This window comes from Chelonia mydas, chromosome 3 (assembly GCF_015237465.2).
Source record: "Chelonia mydas isolate rCheMyd1 chromosome 3, rCheMyd1.pri.v2, whole genome shotgun sequence".
NCBI classification, from domain to species: Eukaryota; Metazoa; Chordata; order Testudines; family Cheloniidae; genus Chelonia; species Chelonia mydas.
In genome coordinates this window covers 116,256,836-116,270,407 of record NC_057851.1, presented here as the reverse complement: position 1 = coordinate 116,270,407, position 13,572 = coordinate 116,256,836, and the positions used below count along the sequence as shown (strand labels likewise).

General features: G+C 40.8%; 1 long non-coding RNA gene across 1 annotated transcript in view; it reads left to right on the top strand.

Moving 5' to 3' along the window:
- Nucleotides 1-13,572, top strand: part of LOC119565802 — an 83,908-nt gene that overhangs the window by 26,138 nt on the left and 44,198 nt on the right. The window lies entirely within an intron of this gene.

Genomic DNA, 13,572 nt, shown 5'->3' with positions numbered 1-13,572 from the left:
GTTTCTTTCTTCCTTCCTGGGTATACAATAAGCTTCCAATTATCCCTATCAAAACCATTGCTGTCCCCAGGAGAGAACTGTAAGGTATTAAAGATATCTAACTCTTCTGCACCAGATACAGCTAATTATAAGGTCACTTCCCTGGTACTGTCCATTATGTCTGCATCCACTGCAATCATATGCAAGCCCCTGTTTGTGATTCCTGCACATTTCCCCCCAACCTTAATTCTGGTGGTGGTTTCATGCTGTCCATCCTTTCTGGCTGTGTATGTACAGTGCAGGCCCCTGGAATTGCTGTGAAAGTTCTGCCTGGGTGGTCACAAATCCATCCATTCCCGATAGCAGGTGGTGGTGTATGGCAGGGAGAATGTGGATTTAACAATTATATTAATTTTGTTTTAACATGTGAGCTTGCTGCAGTCTGCAGGTCCCTGATCTGTCCCTGCTGTCCTGAGTCTCACCTTCCATGGAGAAGGATGACATTTGGTCTGCAACTAGACCCCAGGTCCTTGCTTAACAGCAGCTTCACCAAAAGGGCACTCTGTCGGGGGGGGAAAAAAATGAAGGCTTTGGGCATGAAGGTAGGCTGTTGCTTTCCCACACCTGGGGCACATAACCTCGGTCTCATTTCAGTCAGTATCTTGAAACTTACACTATTTTCTTTTGTCTCTTGGGCTATTAATGGGATCCCCCCCCTCTGTCACCATTGCACCACTCCCCTTTGAGGCTGGTAGCATACTGGGTGTAGCACCCACTCAGAGACACATGCTCTTGGTGCTTTAAGCACTAGGCTCAAGCCCTAGGTGGGTTCCCACAATGGTATAATGTTTTGGGTACAACAGAGAATTCCTTTACTAGGGCTGCCAGGGAGTCATAGCGATGTAGGGCTGGAAGGATCTTTAAGAAGTCATCAAGTCTAGCCTGCTGAGCTGTAGCAGGACCAAGTAAACCTGGACTATCCCCTGGACTATGTCCAACTTGTTTTTAAAAAGCTTCCACTGATGGGAACTCCACAGCCTCCTTTGGAAGCGTATTCCAGAGTTTAACTATCCTTATAGTTAGAAAGTTTTTCCTAACATCTAACCTAAATCTCCCTCACTGCAGATTAAGCCCATTACTTAATGTCTTCCCTTCAGTGGACATGGAGAAAAATTGATCACGATCCTCTTTGTAAGAACACTTAACATATTTGAAGACTGCTATCAGGTCCCCTCTTAGTCTTGTTTTCTCGAGACTAAACACGCCCAGTTTTTTTAACCTTTCCTCATAGGCCAGGTTTTCTAAACCTTTTATCATTTTCATTGCTCTCCTCGGGACTCTTCCCAATTTGTCCACATATTTCCTAAATTGTGGTGCCCAGAACTGGACAGAGTACTCCAGCTGGGGCCTCTCAGTGCTGAGTAAAGCAGGAGAGTTACCTTCCGTGTCTTACATACAACACTCCAGGCAATCACGCACTGGCCAGCAGATCCTCAAGTCAGTCCTCTTGTCTGTAAGCTGTGATCTTGTTCAAGCGGTGAGACAGAAAGGGGTAATTTTCAATTGCTGGATGCCAAGTAATTTTCTTCTAAAAATATTTAGTTTAGAGAAACAAGAAATGGTAGGCCAGCTGTCAGTTTCTCTTACTGCCAAACCTCAGAAAGCCACATCAAAAGATGGCATTATTGATACAGGCTACTCATGAGACTATCTCAGGGGATGTGACTCTCACTATTTTGTCCCAGGGGTTCTTTTACACACCTAAGGGGACACCAGATTCAAGACTAAGCAAAATAATCACAGTTATTAACCATGGCTATTTATTATTACAGGAAGGAAAAGAAAACATTAGACAAACACAAATGATAAACTGATTACTTCTGTTAAAATTTCTTCTGTATGCCTCTGTGGCGAGCTTTTAGCAGATATTACACCTTTGCGAATGGACTGGCTCTGAGGTGTTCTTTGTTTGGTAAGTTAAGACCAAAGTATATTGTTTCCCAAAGTTATTGTGAACTAAGTCTTAGTATTTTATTAGATATATAAAAGCTGTTTTATGTGTGGGCAAGACAAATTTAGCTAGGTTCCACCTGCCCTTATTATTAACAATCACCACCAGCAGCCAGTTTATAGATGGGCATAATAAGAAATCTTAACTATATCCTATGAAATCAAAGAAAATATTTAAATCAGTTACTTAGGAGAAGCCACTTAAGAGCTGTCTTGAGAAGGCCAGTAAACAAATATTAAGAATCTTAAATCAATTAAAACCCACTATTTTTCTATCAGTCTTTAGTCCATTTCCTCTCCAGGAATACACGGTCTAATCATTTGGTGATTAACAGGAGAAATTGTTAATATTTTTAAATTACAACAGCACTTCAATATTCCAACAAAATCATTACACAAGTTTTTTAAACATAATCCCTTCCCTGTGTCTTAGTTAACTTTCTTTCACTAATCCACGTTGAACTGTTGGGGAGGTTTCCTTGGGTTGGTTTCTTCTTGAGTCTTTTCTGTTTTTCTCAGCTGCTGTGGCAGCTTGCTTGTTGAGATGGACAGGATACGCTAAGTGCCTGCTGTTTAAGCAGGGTAGCAGAAGGCGAGTAGTTATGTGAGGAGTGGTCATTTCAGATTTATTTATGCTCTGTTCATAATTTCATGGAAACAGGAAGGAAAACACACCTCTTTCAGTCTTGTTTAGAATCAAAGGTGATTGTTGTTACTCTTTCATTGGCTCCATGCCTTCACAAGCTGGTTTAGGCGACACCTTCGTTCCTGAATATGCAGTCTGTTTAAGGAATATGCATCATTTCTAACTGTCTTTGTTCTTCTTGTGGAGGGAAAAATCCAGATAACCTTTTACAGTTAGAACTTAACTCTTCCTTTTATTCAATTCATTTTGAACTATTCCTTCAATTTTATTAGAGTTCAACAGGAAATTAAATTCTGTATTCAGAAAGTCCAAACACTCCTGTTCTTTACAGGAAGTTCTTAGTTTTCAAAATCTTTAAATTTAAATAACCTGTAGAAAGTCTCTATCTTAAGTTGATACCACAAGACTATTTTTCTTGTCTTCCTGAGTTGTATGAGGGAGTTGCTTGAGCACTGCCACTAATTAATTTCCCATGAATATAAATATTCTATACTTAAATGGCTTTTTATATTAGTAATTAATTTAGCAAGTTCATTAGATTCCTTGTTGATATATAAAGCATTTTACATAGCAATGATATTAGGAACTTTGTATTTAGTTAACATATTTGGAAGTATGCATTTTACAAAGGCATTTGCCATTTCAACCTTAACAAATAAAGGTTTGAAACATTTCCAGCTGCACATATTTTCCCTAGAGGGTTTTAAAGACAGAAGTAGAAGTTTTTAGTTGAAAAGAAGGGGGGCTGGCAGAGGTCCTTTTTACCCCCAAGGTTTTATTGTTTGATAAGGGTCTTTAGTTTTACTTGTGTTTACCAGTTGGGGTCTTTACAATTAACGCCTATCAAACATTCCATACAAAGCACCAGTCATCACAACCAAGCGTACATCCATTTTTCAAAACACAGCATAAGAGAAATGGGCATAAAAAGTTAAAGCATGGGCTTAAATTGCAGCAAAGGAGGTTTAGGTTGGACATTAGGAAAAGCTTCCTAACTGTCAGGGTGGTTAAGCACTGGAATAAATTGCATAAAGAGGTTGTGGAATCTCCATCATTGGAGATTTTTAAGAGCAGATTAGACAAACACCTGTCAGGGAATGGTCTAGATAGTACTTAGTCCTGCCATGAGTGCAGGGGACTGGACTAGATGACCTCTCAAGGTCCCTTCCAGTCCTATGATGCTATGATTCTAAGAAAGTTTAAAATTCTGTTTTTCTGAATTTGTATAAATACTCTTACTGATAATAAACATGATTTTATGACTAAGGAGGAGTTACATTCCTGAGACTTGTCCTTGGGAAGAGAAGGTAAAACATCCCTTTTGTTAGCTTGAATATTTCATATAATCAAAAAAATATATTCATGGAGGTACACTTCTCCAAGCATCTTAGGTAATAAATTAGTGATAAATCTATTGTAAACTTCAATAAAGGCACAGGCAAGTCTAATGACAAATGTATAATTTATTAATATAATTTCTGCATAGATATCTAGGTCTGTCCACCACAAGGACCATCCACACAATCCTCTTGTTTGCAGAGCATTCCCAAGTATTCACCAGCCATGTTGGCCACCTGCCTGTAACAGGCTGCTCCCCACTCCAGCTCTCAAGCTTCTGTCCACAGTCAGCTCCCAAGCTGCTGCTGCCTCCAGTCTGTTACTCCTGCTGCCATGCAGTTGCCAGGTCTCCTCTAAATATCGGTTCCCTTCCCTGTGCTGGAGCAATTATGGAGCCTGCCACTGGCTGGCTGTTGAACTGGGAGTGGGGGCACCACTGCATCGTAATGAGCCAGCAGGTTTATTCACATTCTCACTCCACATTTTGTTCCATCCCTTTTTGATTATCACCCCGCAGACACTCCCCATTTCCCCTTTTGGAAAAGGCCCCGGCTGAACGTGAGAATTGTGCACCCCTTGGCAGGGTTGCCAACTCTTGCTATTTTATTGCAACTCTCATAATATTTGGTGTTTTTCTGTAAGGCCCAGCTACTTCAGTCAACTGATTATGTGACAATCTCAACTTTCATTTAAGAAAGTAAGGAAGTGTCTAGCCCTTGTGGTTGTGGGGGAAAACTTCAATACGTGACCTGAGTGCATCCTAAAGCTCAGGAACCAGAAGGTAAAGAAAAGAACCCAAAATATATTATTTAAAAAAACAAACAACTTTTTTGGGCCCTGATTCATGGCCTGACTGCTCAGGGTTGGCACTATTCATTTTCAATTAATCTCTCTGACCAGAGCCCTGTTTTCCTTCCTTTCCCCTGTCTTTGTAGCAATTAGAGCTGGTGTGATTGGGATAATATTGAAAAGCATCAAGAAGAGAATACTTATCTCCCAGCTACATAGTATCTCATCCATGTCTTTCTATCAAGGAGAGAGCATGTCAGTGTCAGGAAAGGGCTTCTCAAAGTGAAACTAAGCCAGTCTTTTTCTCTAGGAGGTCCTTAAATACAGATCTCCTCATCAGTGTTCACTTCCTTCCCAGCTACAGACCAAGCACAGAACTGATCTGGTCACAGGATTTCCCCTGGTATTTGCAGATTTAAGATGTCTAAAATGGAGAGATTGGGCTTCCTGTGGCCGAGTTTCAAGGTGGCTTCAAACAATAATAGCTAAAATGGCAGCTTCACCTAAAAGCTTTAAGTAAGAATGCCTGGGGACGCTAGATACAACTGGACCAACTGATGCCAAGAATCTAAGGCAAAACATAATCATCAATGTTTCTGATGTGATGCCCTGGCTGGAAGTCTGCTAGAAATGTAAGCAGATGCTAATATAAGAAAAGAGAGGACCCCTGCCATCCAAGGGCAATACCCCAGTGAAGAGCCCAGTCCATCCAAGCTGCTGGGATTCCTACGAGTACGGATCCTGGGCTCCACACTGGAGCATCATCTGTTGTACCAGCTTCAGTGTAGAAGGGGTTAAATTGGAAGCCCTCACTCTCTGCCCTCCTACCTCAGAGTTTTGAGGCTGTTGTGGGGAGGATGGATCTCCACTGCTTTACCCCTTGCCTTGTGTGAGAGAGGACATCTCCCCTGCGCTACCCAGCACCAGCTGTCCCCAGAAGCACTGAAGTGAAATTGATGCAATTCATGGCCATTTCACAGGTTTCTGAACAGCAACAGTGAAAACTGTGATCACTAATGTTGGCATAAGACACATTCTAGGTGAGTGGTGTTCGGAGTCAGTTGAGAAGGTTCAAAGGCTGATGATTTTACTTACCTTTAGGTTTCCTTTTGAGTAGCTTCACTTCCAAGATTCCCCATTGTTCTTTGGTTCTTAACAAAAAATGGCGCAGATGCAGAATGGGACCAATTATTGCCATACTAAAGCAATATCTTGAGGAAAGCATACATCACAAGTGCCCACAGGGATAGAAGCCACTTTGACTTCTAAAACTCCTTCGTTGTCAGTAGCAGCATGGCTTTTAATACAGACTCCAAACTTAGAAGGCCAGGCGGTAAGCACTATGTTACAAGCAGATGCACCGCTTTTTTCAGCTTTTTTTTGACAGAGATGAATTTCTTTTTAATTTCTTATGGCTTGATGCATACATCAGGGAAAAGACAATATAGAGAAGCTCGGAGGAAAGTTGTAAGAACATTTAACAGGACACTCACCTCCAGTGCGTCCTAGTGGCTGGATGTGGTACTACACTCTTTATCCTGCTGCTGGTGCCCCCTTGTTGACCTTAGTAGACAGGTCTTCAATGACTCAGCCCTCCAGCCAAGTTACACAATCAAAAATGGATGCAGCCCTTCCAGGGTAGCAAAAGTCCAACAAAACTATCTGCCCTCACGAGGGTCTTCAGCCCTATCTCTGGGCCCTTTAAAATTCTGCTCTTTACTGCGACTTCTAAACAAGCCTCTTCCCCTCTTGGGGCTTAGGCCACTTTGCTAGTGGCTGGTGGGGGAACCCAGACCCACCCACTACTCCAGGTCTCAACCCAGGGACCCTGTGAATAGCAATCACATACTGCTGCCTCCAGTTCCCTGGGCCTTTTCCCATGTAGCCCCTTTCGCTTCACCCTGACCTCAGATCCTCTTCCTCCTTGCTGCACGCCAATGCCACCTGAGCCCACCTTCTGCTTCTCCCTCCCTGTGACCAGCAGGGAATCCCCAGCCCTGTGTCTCTGGCCCCAGCCAGGAACTGACCTGCTCCTTTCATCTGAGCCTGCTGGGCTCTGATTGGTTGCTTCTATGTACCCTCTCTAGGCAGGCCTGGAGGACCCATCTTCATTGCTTCTTTACTGGGGCAAGGTGTGGTAGGACCTTGGGGCTTCTGGTAGGGGGCCATGAAGGGCCAGGTGCACTGTGTCACAGAATGCAGCACTGGTGAATTGTAATGATAGATTAGCCACTGAACAGATTTCGCTATGGATCTGACAGGAGTAACAGTTACTGTGGTGCTCTTCAGCTTTACGGCATTAGAAAAAACTCTGCCAGGAGCCACTTGGGAGGGAGCTCCAGTTCATTTGCCCAGCAATCCCAGCACAGCATCCAGGGTGGATTTGATTTAAATCAAATTGATTTAAATCACTAGTCAGGGAGACTCCATTTAATCATGGATTTCTACATAAAAGTGCATTCTTGTTGGTTGTTATAACCTTAATACATATTCTTCACAACTCAGAGAGAGATGGAGGTTTCATTTTTAGAAGGTACACACTATACATTTTTAAAGTGATTTATTTTGAAAATTTTTCAGATTAGTTTTACAGCTATATCAGAAAATGAATGATTGTTTGGTTATTTCATTTACCAAAAGTAATTGAAGCAGATATTTATGAAGTTATTGGGAGGTGAACTATCAACAGGTTAATCATTAATATTTGGAGGATTTTCTTGCCATGCTGTATTAGCAGGAGATCATCATCAGACAGACATTTAAACTGTTTTATTTAACTAAAACAACAATGTGAAGTATTTTGGATTTTTTTCTTCAACAGCAAGCCTATAATATTTTAACAAAACAAGCATGTGAATTTTTGAATTTAGTTAAACATTCAAGTTTTTTAAAATCAGGTTTGTTTTTGTTAAAATATTAAAAAAAAATTAAATAGACTGTCAGCCAGGTCAACATGAGAAACTTAAAATATTGGCTTCTGCAACTAACTCAGTTGTCTTCACCTTCATTTTCCTGTTTGTTCATAATCTGGAAAAGAAAAACAAGCTTTCCTGCTTTTTCAGGTCCCAAAAGATTTCTCAATTTGGAATGAATTAGTCCAAAGGAAGAAAATATTCTTTCTACACCAGCAGAAACTACTGCTGTTAAAAGTGAGATTATCACTTCAACAGTGTCTGAATCCAAGTGCTTAAGTGACTTCCACCAGTTCACTAGTGTGACTTTCTTTAAATCATCATCAGCAAACAAATATTTTTTGAATGGTTCACCCTTAGCTCTGAAGTTTATTATAGTTGGCATTATGGAGGGATGATTGCTGGATGTCCATGTCATAGCCAACTCCTCTTCTTCAGCAGTTAAGGTTTGACCCTGGTACCAACTATTGAGAATATTTGCAAGAAAATGAGCTGGAGATAGTGCTTGTCCCATTCATTTTTTAAATGCCTGTAATTTAACTCTGTCATTGCACAGTTCTCTTTTTAAGATCTCACTCAGTTCCTTCCAAATTTCAACAGCGTCAGCAATAAAACAGCTATATCCCTGCGTTTTGTTCAAGGCTACGGAAACGGGCTTCAGGGTACTCAGCATGTGTTCAACATTTCTCTTAAGCCCAGTGTTGAGAACTTTGGCTGTGACAATGCTGTCTATTTTTTCACGATTTTGTTCACAAACTCATCAGATTAGGCCAGTTCTTGATCTAGTGCTCAAAACAGTCCACTCCTGAATTCTACTGCACGTCTTGTGGGAGAGTTCGCTTGGTTCCTCCCACTTTTTTCAGAGCAGCTGCTGCAAAGTGGTTGTTATGGAAGTATTTTGCAATTTCAACATTAGCCTTTATTTCTGGAACACTGAAGTCTTTGGCTAGGAGGTGCATCAAATGAGCACTGCAACCGTATGTTATTAACTTGGGACTCTTTACTCTCTTCTAAATAATTTCTTCTCATCTTGGATATATTTGCAGCATTGTCTGAGACCAAGCTGCATATTAGACATTTGAATTTTTTCACAGTTTGTTATAGCTTGTACTGCTACTTCTTGTAAGTATTCTGCTGTGTGTGCATTTCTTGATGTATCAATTGTTTCTGTAAGGAAGACATTCCCTTCTGTTGTCACACAAGCACATACAACAGGATCATTGTGGACATTGCTCCACCCATCAATTTCACCCTCTAGGTCTTTTGCACACTGCTCAATTTCTCTTGCATACACTTTATCCAGCAATTTGCTGCAACATCTGCTCTGTTGGGTGGACTGTATCCTGATCTTAATGACTGAACCATGTTAATGAAGTGTGGATTCTCAATCATACGGAAAGGAGAGTTTCTTGCATAAATAAACCGGGCAATTTTTTCATCAATTACCTCTTTTTGTAATCTGCTGGTTCTTATCACAAACTTATCTACGGTTGTTTCTGGATGATGGAGTTTTGTTTTTTTTTCTTTTTGCTACAGGTGATTTACTGTGGCTATGTGACATACATGATGTGACTGAAACACTGTCATTGGCAGATAACTCTGAAACTATAGAAAATGATGGTGATCTTGAAGGTGGATAGTCTTCAGAATCCTGTATGTTGAGGATGGATTCTCCTAAACAAAATAAGTCAATGCAGTTATTTAATTATTATTACCAGACTGCTCATTTAGTATTAGTCATTGCATTCACTGACACTGAGTACTACTATAAAGGTGAAATTATTATAAAAGGAAGATCTGCCTATATCAGCTATTTATTTTTTATCACAACTGCATATAAAATGATAGTACCATAGAGTAAGAACAATATTTTTTGCTCAAACATGAGAATTCAAGAATAGTCCAGAAGGAAGAGAGGCAGTCCTTAAGAAAGAAGCATGAAATAAAAAACTTTACCAACCCTGAAGATCCTGCACATTCAGACATGTTCCTTTCATCATCTTCAACGCAGCTTCCTCCTGAGAAGGAACACTTCTCATGATGTTGTTTCATTCGGGTAACCAGGCCTTGCATTTCTTTGTTGCACTGTTTGCATTTTGCATGCATGCCTGTCTTACCCACAGGTAGAGGAACTTCATTAAAATATTCCCAAACTGGGTCTCCTTTATGGCCTGCTGCCATTACAGGTTTTCCCTTCTAGTGAGAGAATGGTATGGTAGATCTCAAATTAATGAAGACTCAGAAAGACCTCAAGACTTCTAGAATATGCTGCTCAAACAGTTTCACTTTTGTTTCTACTGCCTGTCCCTCCCTTCTCACATTTATCTCCAGACTACTACTTCTTGTCCAGATCTATCCCACCCCCAACAATCTTCTATTCATCAAACTTTTTGAAACTTTGCACTTTTAGAGAGAGGTAAGGGATTGACTCTGTGTATACAAATTTGCAGAGGGACAATACAGTTGAGGTCTGTTATTTCTTACCTCTATATATTATTTATTTTAAAACATTTTTGCTGTTAACAAGCATGTTATATCTGAAGACACAAATCCACAGTTTGAGAACTGCAAAACTAAGCATCTCTGATGGTATCTTCGAGACTGAGCACTGAGTCCCAGTGGGTAGATAGAAAGATTAATTTAAATAATCTATACAGAAGCCCCTGGAGCCCTATAAAATTGGGTCCCTAATCCATGAACTATTGGAAGTCATTTACAAAACTTTTCTTAAGCATTACATGAATATATTGTCTCGTACTATAGAATTAGAATATTTAATCCCTATTCCATTATGAGATATCTTTGAGCTATAATGTATCTTAATTAAAATAGGTTTTTCCCTCAAAAAGCATTTTATCAAAATCCAATTTTTTTATTAAAAAAAATTATTGATTTTTATCCACCCTGACTGCATTATCTGTAATCCTCAAGGCAAGGACTCCTATGATCAGCATTCAGCTCAAGGCTAGATCCAGCCCAGAGATGTGTTGAAACCATGCATGTTTTCTTCAACAAAGAGTAAATTAACTTGTGAAATGGAAAGGTCAGTCAAGAAAACAGAATCATACTAGGTTTCAGAGTAACAGCCGTGTTTAGTCTGTATTCACAAAAAGAAAAGGAGTACTTGTGGCACCTTAGAGACTAACCAATTTATTTGAGCATAAACTTTCGTGAGCTACAGCTCACTTCATCGGATGCATACCGTGGAAACTGCAGAAGACATTATATACACAGAGACCATGAAACAATACCTCCTCCCACCCCACTCTCCTGCTGGTGATAGCTTATCTAAAGTGATCACTCTCCTTACACATTGTGTGAGGAGCTGTAGCTCACGAAAGCTTATGCTCAAATAAATTGGTTAGTCTCTAAGGTGCCACAAGTACTCCTTTTCTTTTTGAGAATCATACTAGTTACACAAAGGAGTCTGTCGCAGGGCGGTCTGCCCCTTTAAGGGCCCGTGGAGCGGCCAGCCCTGTTCTGAAGAGGAGCCCACAAGCAGCTGCTGGCAATCATCTGACCCAGCTGGACAGAATCTAGTGCTTGGGTCTGATAATTCCTAGCCAGGGGATTCAAAGGAGAGCTCCTGCCCCAAGAGACTGGCTGTGACCAGGAGAGGACTGGGAGTGCACTCTCCTGTGGCTACAGCAGAAGGCTGTGAGAGGCAGGGAAGCCCGGCAGATGCCTTTAGGCTTGGGAAGGTCCGGCACATTAAGCTATTGGAAACAGAGGGCTCCACAATCTGAGCGAAAGAACAGGACTGTTGCTTTTTGTTGTTGTTTCAATTTCCCTTTTTTTGTGTTAAAGACTAAACAGAGCCCTGAGGACAGGGCTACAGCCTGAACTGGGCATAGCTGATTGTTTGTCTTTGCCTGGTGATTGGGTCCACTATCCTAGAGTCCTTTTAATTGAATGGTCCCAGGGATGGGGGGAAAAGCCACTGTATCTTTGTTATCTTTAGTGTCTTTCCTTTGCTGCGCCTGGACAAATGTTATTACCGTTACATCTTCTACACATGTTGTGGATGCCTCTTTTCCAAGATAAACATTCATTTCAGTTTACAAAAAATAACAGATTATTTAAATGGCTTTGAAATCAAAGAGTCACACAGCAGAGTGGTCAAGGCAAAAGAAAGAGATTAATCTCACCAAAGTTATGCACTGAAGGGAACAAAGACACCTTTGTTTTGAGGGAAAAAAGCCATCCAACTGGAAAGCAGTCAGAAAGATGGAGAACAAAGACATGTTATTTATGGTAGTTAAAATATAACTTGTATGGCTTTCCTCTTTGTCCAGGGGAAGTATGTGGCGAAGTTGGAAAGGATGGACATATCAAGGGATGCAACACAGTAAAACCGCTTTCAAAGATGAATAGGTTGCCCTTTGGTCAAACGAAAAATAGATTTGAAAATTTGCCTCTTGTGAACAGAAGAAAAAATAAGAAATAGAGAACACACAACTGTCATGGATGAGGAACTAGATGAAGGGTCTGAAATGAACTTCACCTGATGGAAACTGCTGTTTTTCCTTTTATAACATCATGCAGCTCCTTCCACAGCTAGGCATTTCTTTAGTTCCCCAGCCTGTCCCATTCACGCTGTATCAACAGTATTGGTAAATGCTGTCAAATAGTTTCAAATATTTAAGAATGAAGGCAGGCTGTCTCCTTTCATTTCATTGTTAACACTAATCTTAGCAAAATAGTATGCCAGCCACAAGGAGATAGAGTATATAACCTGATGATCAGAGAATAATAATACTAATGAGAACTGATCTAGAAAATCATTCATTTTGACTTGTGGGCTACATATTAAGTATTTAATCATAAATATAGGTTTACTACAATCAGGGCAGCTGTAGGATTTGTAGTCCCTATCTGAAGACAAATGCTGCCCAATCCAGCTCCCTCTCCACCTGCAACTGCCCTTCCCACCTCGGGGTCTGTGATATCACCCCCAACAACCTCTTGATCAGGTGATGTAACCAGAGAGCACTGGAGGCAAAGGACTCTGTGTCGACTTAGATGGCATAGACTTAATGCCACTACTGTCTACAACACATACGAAGAGAGACACATACAAATAAGGGGGATCCACTGGAGCTCTTCATGCCCCTCTGATGGGAATGCAGAAGGTGCTTGGACTCTTACTAGGATGCTTTTCCTGTACACTTAGACACTTCTTTTTCTGTCAGTCTTTGGCTAATGGGTGCATGATAAATTTGAAACTAACTTACCTCCATCTGGTTGCTAAGAGAGGGAGTTTCTATTTCTTTCCTCCCAAGTTCAGAGGCCAGCAAGGAGGACCTGCCTAGCCTCCATCCCTGCCTGGCCACCGTCATTGGGTCCTTTTCCCCTCTCTGTATTGCAGCATCTTCCTCCAGTGCAGCTCTCTGGGTGAAATGATTCCTGTCACAGTTTCACTGCTGACCACAAAGTTCTGAACTGCAGTGGTGAAAGGGACTAAAGTCTTGTTTATTTGATTCCACCAATTCTTGGGAAAACTACAGCAGCATTAACACTAGAGCTGTCTGCAGACTCAGCAGACAACACAGCATCAGGCTACAATTGGATCAAGGTTATCTTTGCAACCATAAGGGCTCAAGAATTTTTAAAAAGCTGAAAATCTGCAGAAGGTGATGGTGATGTGGGACTGCAGGTCCTTCACACTGGGCAGTGACATACAAGGGAGTGGATTTTAAAAGCCCTGCCCTATTACACTTTGTACTGTAGTTCACATTTAATGTTTTATAAATATTAGCACCACAAAACAAGGTAATCCATTTTAGTCTTATTTTTGCCCATTGCTTGTTTTTCAGTTAAAAAAAAAAAAGACAACAGAGGCACACTACTAACTGTCATTGCATTTTTATTTATTAAAGATGAGAGCACTTGAGGTAA